This window comes from Prionailurus viverrinus, chromosome C2, assembly GCF_022837055.1.
Source record: "Prionailurus viverrinus isolate Anna chromosome C2, UM_Priviv_1.0, whole genome shotgun sequence".
Lineage (NCBI taxonomy): Eukaryota > Metazoa > Chordata > Mammalia > Carnivora > Felidae > Prionailurus > Prionailurus viverrinus.
In genome coordinates this window covers 58,641,233-58,659,757 of record NC_062569.1, presented here as the reverse complement: position 1 = coordinate 58,659,757, position 18,525 = coordinate 58,641,233, and the positions used below count along the sequence as shown (strand labels likewise).

General features: G+C 35.6%; 1 protein-coding gene across 1 annotated transcript in view; it reads left to right on the top strand.

Moving 5' to 3' along the window:
* Window positions 1–5,239: 5,239 nt before the first annotated feature.
* Window positions 5,240–18,525, top strand: part of SI (sucrase-isomaltase) — a 160,315-nt gene continuing 147,029 nt past the window's right edge. Inside the window, exon 1 of the mRNA XM_047875261.1 lies at window positions 5,240–5,338. The gene's annotated coding sequence lies outside the window, so the exon portion shown is untranslated. The remainder of the gene's footprint in view (window positions 5,339–18,525) is intronic.

The window sequence follows — 18,525 nt, the reverse complement described above, 5'->3', positions numbered from 1 at the left end:
GTGAAGCAAAAATTGGTAAAACTTAAAGAAGAAATAGACAAATCCACAGCCAGTTAGAGATTTCAACAGTCTTCTCTAAACAGTTGATAGAACAACTAGACAGAAAATCAGCAAGGATACAGAAGATTTCAACAACATCAAGCAACAGGATCTAATTAAAACTTATAGAACACTCCACCCAACAGTAGCAGAATACACATTCTTTTCTTGTCCCACAGCAACTAACAATAGACCATATTCTGGGCAATAAAACAAATGTAAATAAAAAAAAAAAAAACCAAAGTCATAGAAAGTGTATTCTCTGATAACAATGGAGTAAAGCCAGAAATCATTAACATAAAGATAATAGGAAAATCTCCATGTCCTTGGGAACTAAAACATTAATTGTCAATAATCCATGGGTTAAGTAGAAAGTCTCAAAAATTTTTAAAAAAGACATTGTACTGAATGAAAATAAAACATATCAGTTTTATGAGACACACCTAAAGCAATGTTGAGTGGGAAACTTTCAGCACTAAATGCATATGCTAAAAAGGAAAAGTCACAAATAAATAACCTAGGTCTAATTTCAAGATTCTAGAAAAGAAGATCAATATAAACTCAAAGCAAGCAGTAGTGAGGACACAATAAAGAAAACGCAGATATAGAAAGATATAGAAGAGAAAAACAGTCTAGAAAATTCAATGAAGAGCTAGTTCATTTAAAAGATCAATAAATTTGACAAACCTCTAGCAAAACTGAAAAAGAAAAAAAACAGAAAACATTCAAATTATCAATATCAGGAATGAAACAGAAGATACCACTATAGACCCTATAGATATCAAAAGAATAACAAGAAAATATTGTGAACAACTTTACACACATAAATTTGACACAAGGAAGAAATGGACCCATTCTTCAAAAAAATTAACCGATCACTTGTCCAATATGAAGCAGGTCATTTGAACAGCCCTATAATTATTAAAGAAATTGTGTTTACAATTTTGAAAATCTCCAAAAGAGATATATCCAGGTCCATATGGTTTCAATGGAGAACTCTACAAAATATTTAAAGAATTAGTACCAATTCAAAACAATTTCTCTTGGAAAATAGAAGACAAAGGAAAATTTTCCAATTCGACTTATGAAACTAACATTACTCAAATACCAAAATCAGACAAAAAAGGCCAGTACACACACACACACACACACACACACACACACACACACACACACAAAAGCCCCACAAATGTATACCCTTCATGAATACAGATGCAAAGGTCCTTAACAAAATACTAGTCAAGTTGAATTCAATAATATATTTAAAAAGTTATATACCTGAAAGGTATCTATTCAAAGCCACCCCTACCCCCGCCACCACCACCAGTCATATTTACAGACAGAAATCACAGGTGTCTGAACTTGACCCTCTTTGTTTTTCTAGGCCACAGTGCCCTACATTCTCCAAAAATAGATCCGAAGTACAAAATATATTCTCCTCTAGCCTGAGCCCAACCTACATCCTGGTGTAGCCCTAGACAGAGCCCCTGCCACTTTCTATTTTACTTGGCTAAGAGTAGACCTCTTCCCCATATGCCCCACCATGGGCAAGGCTGCAACCCTCTTCCTTCAAAATCCCTTAAAAGGCCCAGCTTAAGAGAAACTCAGCGCTGATATTTCTCTGGATGTCTGGTCCCTCTCCTCCTTTGGAGAGTGAATAAACTCTGTCCTGCTTGTTGCTCCACTCACTGTGCAATTCTTTGACATCGGTGTCACAGGCCACCTTGACAAAATCATAAATCAACTGGGGTTCATTCCAGAGATACCAAGCTGGTTCAATATTTGAACATCAATCAATGCAATTTACCGTATCAACAGGTTAAAGAAAAGTCACATGATCATATCATTTGACACAGAAAAATCTTTTGACAATTTCAACACCCATATATGATAAAAATAAGAATAAACTTGATGAAGAACATCTACAAAAAACACTACAGCTAATGGTATATTTAATAGGCAATACTGAATGCATTCCCCCCACAGATGGAGAACAAGACAAGAACGACTACTCTCACTACTCTTATTCAACATAGTACTGGAAGTTCATCATAGTACTGGAAGTGTAATAAGGCAAAAAATGGAAATAAAACTTACACAGATCAGAAAGAAAGAAACAGAACTATCCCTATCTGCACACTGCCTACATATAAAATTCAAAGAATCTATGGGGCGCCTGGGTGGCTCAGTTAGTTAAGTGGCCGACTTCGGCTCAGGTCATGATCTCGCGGTCTGTGGGTTCGAGTCCCACGTCGGGCTCTGTGCTGACAGCTCAGAGCCTTGAGCCTGTTTCAGATTCTGTGTCTCCCTCTCTCTGACCCTCCCCCGTTCATGCTCTGTCTCTCTCTGTATCAAAAATAAATAAAAGTTAAAAAAAATTAAAAAAAAATTCAAAGAATCTACAAAAAAAAAAAAAGAATAGAACTAATAAGCAAGACCAGTAAGGCTGAAAGATACAAGATAAAAAAGTCAGGGGTGCCTGGGTGGTTCAGTCAATTAAGCATCCAGCTCTTCTAAAAAAAATTTTAATGTTTATTTTTGAGAGAGAGACATAGACAGAGACAGAAAGCGAGCAAGGTAGGGGAGGGAGAGAGAGGGAGACACAGAATCCTAAGCAGGCTCCAGGCTCTGCTCTGTCAGCACAGAGCCCAACGTGGAGCATAAACTCAGACCAGGATATCATGACCTGAGCCAAAGTCTGAGGTTTAATCTTAACCAACTGAGCCACCAGGCACCCCAGCATCTGACTTTTGATTTCAGCTCAGGTCATGATCTCACAATGCGAAACTTACATGTGCTGACAGGGCAACTCCTGGTTGGGATTCTCTCTCTCTCCCTCTCTCTCTCTCCGCCCCTCCCCTGCTTGCACACACTCACTCTCTCACTTTCTCTCTCAAAATAAATAAACTTTTAAAAATAAATAAATAAATAAATAAATACCCCACAAATGTCCTTACTAGTAATGAATACATGGACACCAAAATTTAAAAAAATAAAATAACAACTGCACAAAAAATGAAATGCTTAGATGTAAATCTAACAAAATACGTTTTGGACTTGCATGCTCGAAAACTACAGAAAGTTGATAAAAGAAACTGAAGATGATCTAAATAAATAGACAAACATAATGTGTCCATATATTTGAAGACTCAACCTAGTAAAGATGTCAAATCTCCCTGAATTGATAAACAACAGTTTTAATGTAATTCCCATCAAAATCCCAGTAAGATTTTTCTGTAGAAATACACAAGCTTATTCTAAAATCTATACGGAAATAAAAAGAAATGAGGGCCCCTAAATTAATTTTAAAAAACAACAATAAGGTAAGAGCAGTCTACCAATTTTAAGACATATATGTATATACGCATATATGTGTATAAACATACATATATATAATACATTTTTTAAGAATTGTTATACAGTTATGGTAATCAAGACTGTATGGTATTGGTGGAAGAATAAATACATAGATCAATGGGTTAGAATAAAGAACCCAGATATAAACCCACATAAATATGCCCAAATGAGTTTTGAAAAGGTGGAAAAGTAGTCCAATGGAGACAGCACAGCCTTCCTCACAAATGGTCCTGGACCAACTGGACTTATATAAGGGAGAAAAAAGATTCTGATACTTTATACAAAGGTTAACTTAAAATGAATTATAGACTTAAACATAAGTATTGAAGGAAAGAAAAATAGAAGAATACCTTTAGGATGTGAAGCTAGGCGATTTGGTCTTAGATTTGACACTAAAAGCACCATCCATAAAAGAAAAATAAAAACTTTTGCTCTATGAAAGATCCTGTTTTGAGGATGGAAAGACAAGCTACAAGGTGGGAGAAAAAAAATTTCATAGGGCACATCCAACAAAACATGAATATTCAGAATGTATAAAGAAGTCTCAAAAGTCAACAATAAAAAAATAAAATTAGAAAATGGCCAAGAAATAAGAGACCTTTCACTGATAAGGATATACAGATGACAAATAAGCACAAGCATGTTCAACATCATTTGGGATGTGCAAATTGAAACCGTAATGAGATATCACTTACGAGAATGCCTAAAATAAAAAAAAAATATTGCCATCACTCATACATTGCTGATGGGAATGCAAAATGGGACAGCCACTCCCAAAAAGGTGTGCAGTTTTCATAAAACTAAACATGTAACTACCATACTACTCAGAAACTTCAGCCCTGGTCATTCATAGCAGGGAAATGAAAACTCACCGTTCATGAAAAACATGTATACGAATATTTATACAAGCTTTATTTGTATCATCCCAACAATATATATAAATAGAAATATCTAGCTCCAGAATCCCTTTCTTACCACCTTCATTACTGCTATTCCGGGTCAAGCCACCAGCATGCCCCTTAATTCTTGCAATGCATGTCTTTATTTATTTATTTATTTATTTATTTATTTATTTAAAATTTCTTTTAAATGTTTTTATTTATTTTTGAGACAGAGAGAGGCAGAGCATGAGCAGGGGAGGGGCAGAGAGAGAGGGAGACACAGAATCCGAAGCAGGCTCCAGGCTCTGAGCTGTCAGCACAGAGCCTGATGCGGGGCTCAAACTCATGGACTGTGAGATCATGACCTGAGCCGAAGCCGGGTGCTTAACCGACTGAGCCACCCAGGCGCCCCTGCGTGTCCCTGTTTATAAGTGATACCCTACGGCTTGGTCTCCTCACAAAAACCAGAGCCTTACTAAACTGAAACTAGACTGATTCCCTTCCCTGCTCAGAACTGCAGCAGGTTCCATTTTTCTCTACGTAAAGCCAAAATCCTTTAAGAGTCTACAAAACACAAGACCAGGCCCCCAATTTCCCCCTCTGAATTCATCTCGCTTGCACCGCTCACGCAGCACCTGATTCCTTCTTAGGGGGAGGCCACGTCCTGAGGAGCCCAGTGTGCGCGCCTTCTCTTCCCCACCTCAGCTCCATCAGTAATGCAGGGACAGGCGTGGACCCCAGGCCCACCTCCGACTCCTCTAGTCACCTCCCTCAGCATTTCCCGGGACAGACTCACCTCACAGATCCTAGGATTGAAGGGAACGTTGCCCCAAGCCAGCCAGCGGAAGCGGCTCAGGCCCTGGGGCGGGATCTCAGAGCCCCGGTACCCGGATGGAGGTCAAAGGTGGGTGCGTTTCTAACTGGCACTTGCCGGCTATTGTCCGCCACGCGTAAGAGGCGGTGAGGGGCGGTGGGCACCCAGCACTGAGAACACAGCCTTGGGGCCCCGCAGGCAATCTACTCCACACTGCTGTCGTGCGGGTTGTTTCTCCAGACTCAGGGTAAGTGCCTGCTTAGGTTCTGTGTTGCCTCCTGTCCCTCTACTGGGGTATTCGTCCCGTCCCCGCTACGCATGTGGTTCATTCGCTCGCTGCTGTCAAGGCCTTGCTAAAATCGTATGTTCTCCAGAAGGTTTCATCTATTAAGGATATTTCATTGTATAACTCCTATCCCCTACCTTGCGATCCATGTCCCTTAACTTACTTTTTCTGTGTTAAAAACACTATTCACTTTCTGAGGTAGGGTTTGGGTTTGGGTTTTGTTTTTTGGGGGTTTTTTTTTGTTTGTTTTGTTTTGCTATTTTGTTTTGTACTTTTTATTCGTTCACTTTTTTAAATTTTCTGTGACATTCTACTAAAAGATAACTTTCTAAGGGGCAAGGGAAAAAATTCTCTAGCCATATCAGCTTCAGCTCTTAGGTCACAGCAGAGGACTTTGTGTCCTACTTTTAGATCTGGCCCTTTTCTTCATGCTCATTGTTCCTGTCTAGATTCAAGCAAACATCCTTCACGTGAACTACCGCAGTAGCCTTCAGTCTTGAGTCTCTCCAGTGGCCTGTTTTATCCAATTAGAGAATTTTCTAAAATGGAAATTTGATTGTATTACTCCCCTTTCTGATACCATGCAATGTTTTCCCGTTGCTCTTAGGTTTGCATAATGTTGAGTGAGAAAGCTCATTTGAGAAGTAGGACAGTGGAGCATGCTTAAGGACACAATTAAGCTTGGAGATTATGGAATTATTCCCATTCCAGTGGGGGAAATGCTTTGGAGAGTGGTGGTGGATTTTCATTCCAGTGAAAATGCTTTGGAGAGTGGTGATGGTTGTGACTCGCGGCACTCTAGAATTTTAAGCAACACGCACAACTGTGTGTGTCAGGCCTGATCCAGTCTGGGGAAGTGAATTTCTCTGGCATCCTTCAGTCTTTCATGTTTAGACACAGAGAAGGCAGTCAGTGGGATTCTCTGAGGGTTTTTGTTTTTCCAGTAGTTGAACAGTTTTGAGGAAGTTGCAAGTTTATTAGCATTAAAGGAAGACATTGTGAGGATTAAAAACAAACTAAAAATGAGAGAAGTGAAACTAGGTGGTGTGTGTGCAATTGTTCAGAGGGATTTATAATATTCCTTGGTATTTAGCAAAGATAGTATCCTCAGATTTTGATGGCCCTATTTATAAGTGATACCCTACGGCTTGGTCTCCTCCTATAAATAGGGAGGTCACTATTGATCCGTACCCTAGTCTCCAGGTGCTGAGGCAGGAATTTGAGATCATGTAGAATCACTAACACATAAAATTATGAGGCTGGAAGATACCTTATTTTTATCTTAATTTGTAGTTAGTACACTCAGTATATAATTAGTAGTATATTTATAGCCATTTCATTCTAGGTAAACTGTGAATGTTTTTGCTAATTTAAAATACCTGTATTTCAAGATGGAATGTAGAGGGGCACCTGGGTGGCTCAGTCGGTTCAGTGTCCGACTTCGGCTCAGGTCATGATCTCACATTTTGTGGGTTCAAGCCCCACATTGGGCGGGCTCTGTGCTGACAGCTTGCTCAGAGTCTGGAGCCTGCTTTGGATTCTGTGTCTCCTTCTCTCTCTGCTCCTCTGCCGCTTGCACTCTGTCTCTGTTTCTCAAAAGTAAATAAATGTTAAAAAATTATTTTAAGAGATGGAATGTGGATAAAAGTGTTGTGTCATTTTGTAAATAATGTCACATTCCTATTAATAGAGTAGACTAATTTCCATTAGAACATGGATCATAACTGCCTTATTTGTTATTCCGAGTTCCTAGAGCAGTATCTGGGAGCATGCTTTTTAATTTATTTTTTTGAATAAATAATAACATTTGTCATTTTATATAATTTTTGTTTCATACAATTTTTCCATTTTGCCACACTAGTGGCCATTTGCCACACTAAAGTTTAAAAAAAATTCTCACCTGAGTGAGAATTTCACAATATTATGGTCTATTTATAACATCCTGTGAAAAAGAACATATGAAGGACAGTTTGAAGGATGGTTGTTCGTGGTAGATTGCCTTGAAGTTAAAAGAAAGGAACGTCCTGTTATGATGTATTATAACTTAGATTATATAATAGGTAGTAGATAGTCCTTGTTGTGCAGTGAATTGAAAATATATTTAGGTTTTATTTTATATTTCAGTGGATATACTTCCTTGAAGAACATCATTCCTATTATTTTAAATTAGAGCTAAAGGGAAATATATCGAATCCAAAATTCAGATAATAACATATGACAGGAAGATATCTGTTTTAATTAATGGAGAGAAAAATTCATTAGGGGCTGTTAAGCACTAGTAAATTTTCAATATAGGGTAAAAAATGCAAAAATTCATCTCAAGAAAATGGTAAAGACTTGGGCATACGATTCAAAGGAAAAGTTTATATTTGAATATAACTGAAATATCAACTTAGTGAAGTTGAATAGTTTATTTTCAAGAATATATAAAGATTTTCCAGTTGAAATTTAATACTAAATTTTGAAATATGGTTCACTCATTACCTACTTACTGAGAGCCTACATTATACTAAGATATGGAATCAAAGCAAAATCCTTATCAACACACACACACACACACACAAACACACACACACAAACCACATCCCTCCTACATATTATGTACATATTTATGTGTATACTACATGTATACATGTACCTATATAATTACTATATCTACTTGCATATGCCTGTGAGCCTTTTACATACACACACATATATACTTACTACCTAAAATATATGTATTTATATATTTTCTCAGACTTAAGGGCAACTCCTAAAATAATGGAAATTAAAACTGAAGACTCAAGCCATTATGAATGGGAAAGTAATTTTATAATTTTAATGACATGAATAAACATGGAGGTAAAAGCCATTATCCAAGATTTAAAAATAAAATAAGCATGATAATGAAAGGTCTATATGATTTTATCAAATGATATTGTCTAAGCCATAGCAGGTTCAATATGCAGATTTCTCCAGAATTGTATCTTAGGTATGTAGAAGCATTCATATTGGAACATGTGCTCAATTTTTAATTAGTACTTTGTCATAATTTTAATTGCATTTCTGCAAGGTTTTTTTTTTCTGTTATCTCTGAAAGATTCACCTTGCTACAATGATTATTCAATTTTAAAAGCATTTTGTTTTCAAAATGTTTTGAAAGAAAAGGAGCCACATTAATAAATAATTTAGCCTATTTTAAGATGGAACTGCATAAATACTCTGCTAGACCTTCTCTCTCCTTCCTGGAAACCTCTCTTTGTGAGATGCATTGACTCTTTCAAGACTGTCAAGGTGCTCTTTAGTAAATGGCTTCATAGGGCATCAATTTTTATGGAAACCAGTGCTGATTGCTTTTCTTTATCAGCCATTCTCAAAAGTATTTTTCTCCTCAAAAAAAGATCAGAAAAAATTGAATAAATGAAGTGAATGAAATATTTATCTTTCCCTTGGTAAGTTTGATGTGTAGATTTATATACCAAATGTATTTTGTTTTCTGGGTCTTGTTGGTTTAATTAATGCAGGTGCCCTGCAAAAGTACATTTTTCACCATGTGGGGAGAACTTGACTTATAATTGTGTGTGTTATCTAATCATTTTTATGACTGATTATCATTGGATTTATGTACTGGGCAAAGATCAATTTAAAACATGCTGTTATAATGTAGCTTGTTATTAAATGGAATCACTTTTATGTCAGACATTGTCCTCCAAAATATTTAAAGCACATGCTGTAAAAACTTGATAAACTGTTCACCTGAAAATAAAGTGATCATATTACATACAGATTAGGAAGTACAAGAATGAGGAAAGTGTATAGGATGGGATAAAAAGTCAAGTCAGGGGCGCCTGGGTGGCGCAGTCGGTTAAGCGTCCGACTTCAGCCAGGTCACGATCTCGCGGTCCGTGAGTTCGAGCCCCGCGTCGGGCTCTGGGCTGATGGCTCAGAGCCTGGAGCCTGTTTCTGATTCTGTGTCTCCCTCTCTCTCTGCCCCTCCCCCGTTCATGCTCTGTCTCTCTCTGTCCCAAAAATAAATAAACGTTGAAAAAAAAATTAAAAACAAAAAAAAGTCAAGTCAGGAGTCCAGAAGACGGGAGAAAGATAGAAAAAGAAGGATGGCAGGCAGGAAACAGAATATTATGTATATACTGAAAGAATTAAAAAAATTCAACAAAACAATGTATTGTTACTTGTTAATTAGCTAGTCTCTTTCCTAGCTTGTTCTGTATTTGTGACAGTATTTGTTAAAATATTAGAATTTTAAAAATTAAATCACTGTTCTTACATATGTAATGTGTAATATTCTTCCTCCCTTACCTCAACTTTACTACCAACTCATTTCTGCCAGCCCAGAAATATTCTTGAGAAACTCCTTCTGAGGATGGAGTAAGGTACACACACACACACACACACACACACACACACACACACACACATTTGCAATTGTCTGAATCAAGTGATTATGCTTTAGGAATTGTAGCATTTAAGGAAAAATTATTGCTTCTTTTAGATTGTGGCCATAGTAATTCCTCTAAAGGAGTAATCAAAAATCAATGTCAAATGGTTCTGAGGAAGGTTTTCTAATAATTCTTTTATTATTTGTTTACTTTAGGAGAAATGCTTTTATAGATAGTCGACATTACACTGTCATACAGATGCATCTGTGTTTCTGGGGCATGATACAGTTTCTGTGACTTCAGTGATAGTGGAAGAATCCTCTCTGGATCAGGTTTAGGGTCATTAAAATATAAAGGTTCCCCAAATGGTTTCAGCATGTGAATTGCCTAAGAATCTAGTTAAATACAGATTCTTGGGCCACTGCTTTTAAGATTTGGATCCATTGTTTCTGAGTTGGGTCCAAGAGTCTGTTTTTGATTAGTATTCGAAATAATTCTTTGTGGTTCTTTAAGGAACTCTACTTTAGTAAAACTTAAGTAAGCCTTGCTATAACAAGCCAGAAGGCTGCTTCTTTGGTAATGTCTATTCTGGGTATCAGAAATTTTAGGTAATTGTCAGCATCTGTACTCATTTTGGACAACTTTCTATAACCATAACTGAAATGATTCAATAATTTTGAATTTGTGAAGAAAACAAAAATAATTAATTAAAGTGCTGAGGTTAGTTTATTCGGTGAGAGCTATATTCACTGTATATTTAACCTCAGTAAGTGTTAATAACCAAAACAAGTGGATATTGTAATGCATTCCTTTGAATTCAGAAATCAGTAACTGCTTGGGACACTAGAATTCCTTTTTTAAATTAGTAAATTTGCTTTTCCCAATAGGTAGTGAAATTATATAGTGCTGTTTGTTTGGTAGTGGTGTTTGTTTGTTTTGTTTTTCTTCAAAGATATAAAATCACTTTCAAAGTCCTTAAAGCTTTTTCTTTGTTTTTGAGCAAAGTACTTAAGTTGGAAGTTAGGAATAGTAGTATTGCGGTGTTATGCTTCCCTAGGAAGGTGACATTGAAAGTGCCCATGCCATATTTTTTATTTTCTTTTACTCCATTACCTGATTGTAATGAACCAAAGTAGGAGATCTTTAGTCTTTACTTGTATTTATTCTTTTTTGAATTCTGGATTAGGATTCGTCAATGGCATGCCGACATATTTGGAATTCTAGAAAACAGAAGTACGTAAAACTTTGGACAATTCAAAGAGTAGTAGAAATTTGAGGGGCATCTGGGTGGCTCAGTCAGTTAAGCATCCAACTTTGGCTCAGGTCATGATCTCACAGTTTGTGACTTCAAGCCCCACATTGGACTCTCTGCTGTCATCACGGAGCCCACTTTAGATCCTCTGTCTTCCTCTCTCTTTGCCCCTCCACACCCCCCTCCCCCACCTTTCTTTCTCAAAAATAAATAGAAAGAAATTTGGGTTGGAAGAATCTCACTTGGAAAGCTGAGTAGAAAAAATGATTATTAAGAGGGACTGGGGAAACAAAAGCTCTGATGCTCAAATGTGCTCATTTTAGGAATCACCTGGTAAAGTTGTCAAATATACAGATTCAGGAGGTCTTAGGTGGGCCGTGGAATCTATATGTTTAACAATTGCACAGACTATTTTATTACAACTAAAGTTATAAAACTGGTAAACCCTGAAACAGAAATAGTTTTGGATTAGCTTGGTGAGGGCATGTTGGTAAAGGTCATCTCAGTTGAATCTGAGGAGTTGATGACCTGGGTGACCAAATATGGGTGAGTAATAGGTTCTTATTCACAGTGCTTCTATAGTTGCAATAAACTTTTTAAATTAAACATTATTTAGAGTATAATTTATTTACAATAAAATGTACTCATTTTAGGTTTACCTTTGTTTTGTCTCTATGCAGTTATAGTGATGAAATACTTGGTACATAATAATGTTTTGAGGAAGTATTTGTTACTTTTTAAAAATTGAAAATAATTCTCCATTTGTTTTTTTTCAAAAAACCTCAATAACAGAAAACCTCAGGAAATGCCTTGGGATATCTGTTGATAACTTCTAGTAGTTTGATTATTTTGATAGTATGACTATCTTCAAATCTGATTACTTAGTCATGGTGTAAACAAATTATTTTCCTACCCTTCTTTCAGTGCTGAGTTGAAGTTTCACCTTTGAAGACATTATACTGTGTGTACTACTGAAGTTATTCTAGTATTGAAAACATAGGATAGTCCCAGCACTTTTAGCAAAGAACTAAAGAATGCTATAGTGAATGTTTTTATAACTCTCAATCAGAATGTCTTTCATCTTACATTTGTAGAAATTTAGGAGTTTTGTCAATACTACAGAATGCTATGTATATTGCCCTGTTATTTCTTAAAATTATGTAACTCCTGCATTCCACAAGCATTTAGGGTACTCAGGACATGTTTATTCTAGGTGCTGTGAACTAAATAGGGAGTAGAGGGTTGACAGTACTATCAGGTATCATCAAATTCAGATCTTTGCGCAGCAAGCCTATAAAAAAATTAGAACACACTGCTATAACAGGACTGTAATATATTGCTTTATTTCATTTATATTTGCTTAACAAATAAACGTAAGCATGAAATCTCTTTGATCCAAGAAATATTCTTGATCTATGTTTTATCATCAATTATTGCATAAGTTCAATACTTAAGAACATGTATCTAACTCAGTGACTATAAATGCTCCGTGGATCTTGAAATGGTTTTCAAATATAAGTTTCTAAATTCTGGATAAAGTTTGGAAGTAAGGCATGTATTTGAGTAATTTACTTTGATTTTAAATAAATTTCTATCGACCATAATGGAGTGTTGTTTATTTTACTTCATAGTCTTACTGAAATCCATTTTATCTGAATGGAAGATACTCCTTCTATAGTTCATTGCACATATAATTTCTAAGACTTGTTTTCCTATTCTAACCTCCAGTAATACTATTGTATTATGTTTTCCTGTTTATCAATGAGGCTTCAAATTTTTTTATTGTTGTTCGTTGGCTTAGTAATTATGGCTATAGGACACTGCCATATTTTCTCTTTAGTTTCCTCTCTTTGTTTAGATGACTTCTCAAAACCTAACTTTGATTTCTGACCAGTGTTTATGTATGTGAAAACATATCTTTTGGACAATAAGAATGAAGTATAAGGTCACCCCGATAAGATAAATTTTGAGTGTGAGGGAAGTAGGAACAAATGTCATAACCAAAGGGAAAATTTAAGCACAAAATTATTTGATGCCCTAAATATGAGTTCTTCAATAAACCATTTGTATGAATTATTATACAGTTTCTTAGCCAAAGTGACTGTGAATTGCCAATGTTCTCAAACCAGAATCATTTCTAAAGATTATGTTTATTATACATTTTTTGATGTATTTAATTTGAGGAAAATAAATATTCAAGTTATTTCAAATATCCCAAAAACATGTTGAAATTAAATGCATAGAAAAGGACACATTCTCTTAACGAAAAGTAATATATGTATCCCCATATATATTACAAAACACATATATATATATAATCAAGTTACTAATTTCCAGTGCATGTTGTGCCATTCATCTTTTATTGTCCTAAAGTTTACACCCCGACCTTCCCGTCTCACAACAATCCAAGACAAAGTTAAATACTATATATTTTTATTTTCAAATTATTTTGCTAAATAATACTTTTATTTATCTTTTTAGTTATTTTTAAAAGTTTATTTCTTTATTTTGAGAGAGATAGTGCAAGTCAGGAAGGAGCAGAGAGAGAGGGAGAGAGAATCCCAAGCAGGCTTCACAATGTCAGCATGGAGCCCAATTCTGGGATTGAATTCACAAAGCATGAGATTGTGACCTGAGCCGAAATCAAGAGTCAGATGCTTAACTTACTGAGCCACTCATGTGCCCTGAAATAATACTTTTATTTAAAGGGGCAGGAAAAGATGTATTATAAAAATGAATGATACCATATTTCAACTTTTACTGCTTTAAAGCAATTGAAGGTTTATAAGAAACTCTAAAGTCAACATACTGTAAAGCCTCAAAGTAGTTAAGACTTTTTTAAGTTATATAATAAAAACTACAAAATTTATGTTGAACAAAGACAATTTAAGAAAATGTATATATGTACTTATCTTTTTATATTGCTATCAAGGAAATTCTGTTTGACAATGTACTCTGTGAGGTTGTGAATAGATTATTAAAATTAATTAGACAACAGATGCAGTGTTTTCTGTCTGTAACAATCTATGTCTCTGATCAAATCATTTGTATCAAGGACACAAAGCCAAGAAATAACAGACAAAAACTTAGTCTTCGATCTGTGGCCCCAAAGCCTGTGATCTGATTTACCATGACACACTATCTTTCATGAAAATAAGATTTATCTTTGCTTTATACTTGAGGTAAACTGAGACAAAGAGAGGTTAAGATACCCACCTAAGATACAAAGCTTCTAATTCTGATTCTAGTTCCTTCTTCTACACCAAGCAATCTACCAAAGTGAATGGCTCATGAAGTTTGGTAGTAATAAGAAGGAGAAGACTCTGGAAACAATACCTGGTGTGTGTGTAGGGGAGCGGGGGGGAAGGAGGGTTTCAGCAGATCTAGCTTTTTTGTGTTTTGTTTTTTCCCCCAAATTTAGGAATGGTAACACAGGTACATAATACATATTATGCAAACTGTTTTGCTCCTGGCTTTTTTCCATTGGAGGTTCTTTCATACTAGTCACTACATATCTGCCTTTCTTTTAAATAGTCAGTAAGAGGGAACACCTGTCCATGAAAAATAAAGATGCCACAAGTACACCTATAGTCATCTTCTAAGGATGAATCAGTCCTTAAACATTATAGCTGGTATTTGAAAATTCACAGGCTGATGTAAATGATTACCTTGGAATTTTGGAAGTGGGTAGGAAGACTTAAATTGTACTGGATATGAAACAATATCTTTTACATGCATCCTTAATTATCTACTTAATTCAAAAACTATTACATCCCTCCTATATTTCTCATCTCTATGATTGAGAAAGAGGTGAAATATGCTTTAATTGGCAAAGTACCTCATTGGAAACAGGTCACTATTATAGCATGTGATTCCTGCATGTACACTCTCACAATCAAGGCAGTATCTTTGTAAATACAAATGACCTGATGAACTCTGAGACTTCACCCAGATAATTCAGACAGTACTAAGGAGTTTATTCATGCCAGCGTTTTGCATGAACACATTATGTACTGCTTAAAATATAAGATAGGCTAAGCTCCAGAGTTATTTATGCTTTAATGCAATGAGCATGGCCTTTGGAGATAAAAACCTTTGGCTCTTTTCACTGATTGTGTACATTGAACCTTGCCTTCCTCTCCTGTTTCTCTAGAACACCTGTTCATTTCTTTTGTGTGTGTGTGTGTGTGTGTGTGTGTGTGTGTGTGTGGCCAAAATAAAATAATAGGAAAAATAACACAATGTTTTATGTAAGGGCTTAGTAAATTAGAACTCTCTTTCCTTTTATCTCTCCCACTGGACACTATTTTCATTTCACAATACTAGATGTTTCACCTTGCTTCAGCAATGTGCTATATATAATAACTCACCAAATATATTGTTATAATTTTAAAGTATTTTTTTCCTTGAAGTCATTTTTTTATCTTTTTTTAAAATTTTTTTTAATGTTTATTTATTTTTGAGACAGAGAGAGGCAGAGCATGAATGGAGGAGGGTCAGAGAGAGGGAGACACAGAATCTGAAACGGGCTCCAGGCTCTGAGCTGTCAGCATAGAGCCCGACGCGGGGCTCGAACTCACAGACCGTGAGATCATGACCTGAGACGAAGTCGGCTGCTCAACCGACTGAGCCACCCAGGCGCCCCTTCCTTGAAGTCATTTTTGTGGAAATCGTTTTTAAATGTAAATTAATTTTTTTTCCTTAATAGGAAGATAACTTTATAATGTGACCTGAAATACCCAAAATATTTCAAGTGCTTAATTTTATTTCAGTCAATATATTATTTTTTATAATAAAAAGAAGCATAAAGTTATGTAATATTGCACATCTTCAGTGGTTAAATGGTTGTACTGATTTCTGATTATTTTTATTTTTGTTTTGATGGCTATTATGCGTATGTTGGATGATTTTTAGTCATTTGCCTTCACAGATTGTTTTGGCTGTTTTTCTTAAATTTGTTTTGTTATTAGTGGACATAAAAGAGAAAATATAGGCTCATGACATTTCAAACAATTCACTTAGGCTTGTTGGCATTTACTTGAGTGTTGAAGTTGTAAGAATAGAATAGATTTTCTCCAAAGAAACAGCATGCATTCCTCACTTTTTGCTCAAAGTGACCAACAAAATTCTCAAAATGTATTTAATCTGATGTAATTGCAAACATATTTTTTGCTTAATGCAGAAAATGCATTTAGATGTTACTTATCACAATAAAACACAAATAGAAAAAGGTATAATTTAAATTTATACCTCCTTACATGCTTTTTTTTAATTATTTAGAGAGCAAGAGGGAGCACCAGTTGGGGAGGGTCAGAGAGAGAAAGGGAGAGAGAGAATCCCAACCAGTCTCCATGCTTAGTGAGGCTTAATCTCATGACTTCGAGATCTTGACCTGAGCCGATTTCAGGAGTCTATCAGGAATGAGGTTCTTAAACGACCGAGCCACCCAGGTGCCCCGCTACATACGTATTTTTTTTTATTGTTTCCTCTCTTGAATTCTTTTGTGTGAGGCTAACCTTGAAACCAAGAACATGACAATTTAAAGAACTGAATATAGTATTTGTTCTGCTGATTTTCTTTATTGATTTCTATTATCAATTTCCTTGAATTCTTTTTGAATTTTTATTGTCTCTTCTTCTGTTTACTTTAGAATTAATTTCCTCTTCTTTTTCTAGTTTCCTATGGTAGGAGTTTAGATTGTTAAATTTAATTTTTCCTCTTTTCTAATATATGCATTCAGTGCCATAAATTTTCCTCTAAGCAATACTTTCACTCCATGCCACAAATTTTGATGTGTATTTTCATTTTCATTTAGTTGAAATACTTTAAAATTTCTCCTGAGATTTCTTCATTGACCTATTCGTTATTAGGAAGTATGTTGTTTAATCTCTAAATATTTGTAATTTACATTTTTCTGTTACTGATTTCAGGTTTAATTCCATGTGGTTTGAGAGCATACATTGTATTTTTTACATTCTTTAAATTTGTACAGGCATGTCTTATGGCCCAGAATGTGGTCTATCACTGCGAGAACCTGTTTGAACTTCTGAAAGTAAAACTCACAAAACATTGGGGGCCCCCTATGACTGCTCCCCCGGAATTTTATCTCTCAGACTCACAGTGAATCGCCAGCAACTGTGCACATACAATTTAGGTTTTCCCCTCCGGTCCTGGTTTCCAGGCAGGTTTCTGCTCTGGCAGGTTTTGACTCTCTACTTGCCTGCCTTTGTCTCTAGTTTTGGCTGTTGCAGTTTGTCCTGTGACCTCACTTCTCTGATGAATCAAAGAAGAGCAGTTGATTTTTTAGTTTGTTTAGTTTCTTTTTTGTTTGTTTTGTTTTGTTTTAACTTGTTGTTAGGATGGATTGATGACTTCCAAGCTCCTAATGTGCTGGACTAGAAACTGAATCAGTGCATGTATTTTAATACCAAGGAAACCTACTTCAATAAACCCACTTGAGTAATAACAGAGAGATATACTCAAAAACACAATAGGCAATTAAAGTAGAATGCAAAAACTGGTAAAATAGTCCAAAAAACAGCAGAAAAGAGGAAATAAGTAAATGAAGCATTGAGGTAAAAAAGAAAACAAATAATAAAATACTATGTATTAATATCTCCAATCAATATTACATTGCATGTAAAACAAAACAAACAAAAAAAGGTAAAACAGTGAATTGAAATATTATTGTGTGAAAAGGTTAATAAGTCTGCAAATGAGAAGAAAGAGAGAGAGAATATGAATAAGAATATTAAGAATGGAAGAGAGGATATCACTATGTATACCAGACGCATTAAAAGAATGCTAAGTGAATGTTATGAGCAACTATATGTATATAAATTAGATAGCTTAAATTAAATGCACCAATTTGACACAAACCTCAAACTATTGAAACTTAGCCAGATGAAATACATAATCTAAGCATTTCTGTAGCTACTTAAGATACTGAAATTGTAATTAAAACATTTCTCAAAAAAGAAGTTTATATGCCCATATATTTAAATTGGTGAATTCTCTCAGCCATTTAAAAAATAAGTAACATAGGGGCGCTTGGGTGGCTTAGTCTGTTGAGCCTGACTTTGGCTCAGGTCATGATCTGGCAGTTTGTGGATTTGAGCCCCACATCAGGCTCTATGCTGATAGCTCAGAGCCTGGAGCCTGCTTCAGAATCTCTGTCTCTCTCTCTCTCTCTGCCCCCCCAAAAAATTTTTTTGGTTCTTATTGTTTTTTTTTATCATATGAAATTTATTGTCAGATTGGTTTCCGTACAACACCCAGTGCTCATCCCAAAAGATGCCCTCTTCAATGCCCATCACCTACCCGCCCCTCCCTCCCACCCCCATCAACCCTCAGTTTGTTCTCAGTTTTTAAAAGTCTCTTATGCTTTGGCTCTCTCTCCCACTCTAACCTCTTTTTTTTTCTTTTTTTTTCCTTCCCCTCCCCCATGGGTTTCTGTTAAGTCTCTCAGGATCCACATAAGAGGGAAAACATATGGTATCTGTCTTTCTCTGTATGGC